Source organism: Cloeon dipterum, chromosome 3, assembly GCF_949628265.1.
Source record: "Cloeon dipterum chromosome 3, ieCloDipt1.1, whole genome shotgun sequence".
NCBI classification, from domain to species: Eukaryota; Metazoa; Arthropoda; class Insecta; order Ephemeroptera; family Baetidae; genus Cloeon; species Cloeon dipterum.
In genome coordinates this window covers 3,357,790-3,359,318 of record NC_088788.1, presented here as the reverse complement: position 1 = coordinate 3,359,318, position 1,529 = coordinate 3,357,790, and the positions used below count along the sequence as shown (strand labels likewise).

Here is a 1,529-nt window from a genome sequence, read left to right as displayed (position 1 = left end):
TACCAAGAACCGGCTATACTGGTCGGCCGCCACGAGGCTTCAGTGCGTAGGACAATTCGACAACTGTTTTCACAGCAATTCTGTCCAACTGGAGATCAAAGACGAGGGAAGTGGCTCGTGCATTGCTTTCGTTGCTTTGCAAAAATACTTGTTGGTTGCTACGACCATGTGCACCTCAAATCTCTTTTATGCTTGCGAAACAACCAAAACAGTACAACTTCAAAATAATTCAGCTCTGGTAATTAATATATACATGTTAAGGAAGAGAAAGAATTAAAGAAAGAATTATTCATGATGTATTTAATTAAAGGAGCAAGAAAACTGCAGCCTTCCGGATACTGCCAAAGATTTTGAATGCATTCCCAATGTAATTTTATTCAATGCTGTTACAAAATAGGAAAAACATTTTTTGTTTGGGCAGGAAAGCCTATTCTTGAGAAACAATTATGGCAGCTCTCTATTCAGTAAGTAATATCAAGCTATAGATAATTATTCATTGAACGCAATTTCACACCAGAGCCATATGTGTATGGAAACTGGCATGCCAGCTGTGGCGCAGTATATCTTGATCCGTATCAACCACCGGTTTGCTATTATACACAATCGGCAATAAAACTCTTGGTTAAATAAGTGTATTTAGAAAACTTGGATGGACGCTCACAACTTTTGCTGTTCGCTGGGAATGAGTCTCATCACGCCATACAGCGAGGAGAAGAATTATTGCCTGCAACAGGAGCTGCGTAATAATTATTTATTTTTAAACAAAACCCAAATTAATTTTATCTCCAGTAAATGGCCTCGGCAATGGGGAATACTGGACGTCGGGACGTGACTCCAAATACTGTCCCGGTCGCTTTAAGTGGTGCTCCCACAAACTGCGTGATTTCGTAACCTGGAATTTAGCGAGCAACAATAATTCTTGCCTTTTCGTCAACTATAACGAAGACGCCACCAACATTGTCTCTTTCGGAACCGCAGACTGTTTCGAAGAGAAAAAGTTCATTTGCGAGGTCCTTTCAACAGAGGAAATTCGCATTATTTTAAATTTAAGATTATACTTGACAGGGTCGCAGCTCAGTTTACAACTTGGCTGAATCTTTTACCCAAGAATGCTCTCGATTCTACGAATACCGCAGTTGTACGTCTTGTGCATTTTTTTATTATTTTATTTCAATATTGATTTGGTGTAACAGACTCTTTGCAATTTGTATTCAACATGTCTATGTCAACTCTGAGCTACAAATCAAAGGTAAATTTTTTAAACTTTAATTCGATTGTACGTATTTAACATTTTATAGTGCTTCCTTAACTGCATTGCTGAACATCTTGGAGTTGTAACTATAATCCAAATTCTTAATTGATTGGAGTTTTAATCTTCTTTATTTAGCTCTACGCAGGGAATAAATTCAGGGATACTGAAGCCTTGGACCTCATCAGATATATTTACAAACTGTAAAATGTTTTCAAGTAGAATTTTTTGTACACTATTAATAAAATTGTCTGAAATAATTCAGTGTTGGTGGCGCTAG

At 37.4% G+C, this 1,529-nt stretch overlaps 1 long non-coding RNA gene across 1 annotated transcript; it reads left to right on the top strand.

The window, feature by feature from the left end:
- The first annotated feature begins 517 nt into the window (after positions 1 to 517).
- Positions 518 to 1,105, top strand: LOC135938886 (uncharacterized). The gene is made up of 3 exons (XR_010574699.1): positions 518 to 585; positions 641 to 740; positions 790 to 1,105. It is a non-coding gene; the product is annotated as an uncharacterized LOC135938886 (long non-coding RNA).
- Positions 1,106 to 1,529: the final 424 nt, after the last annotated feature.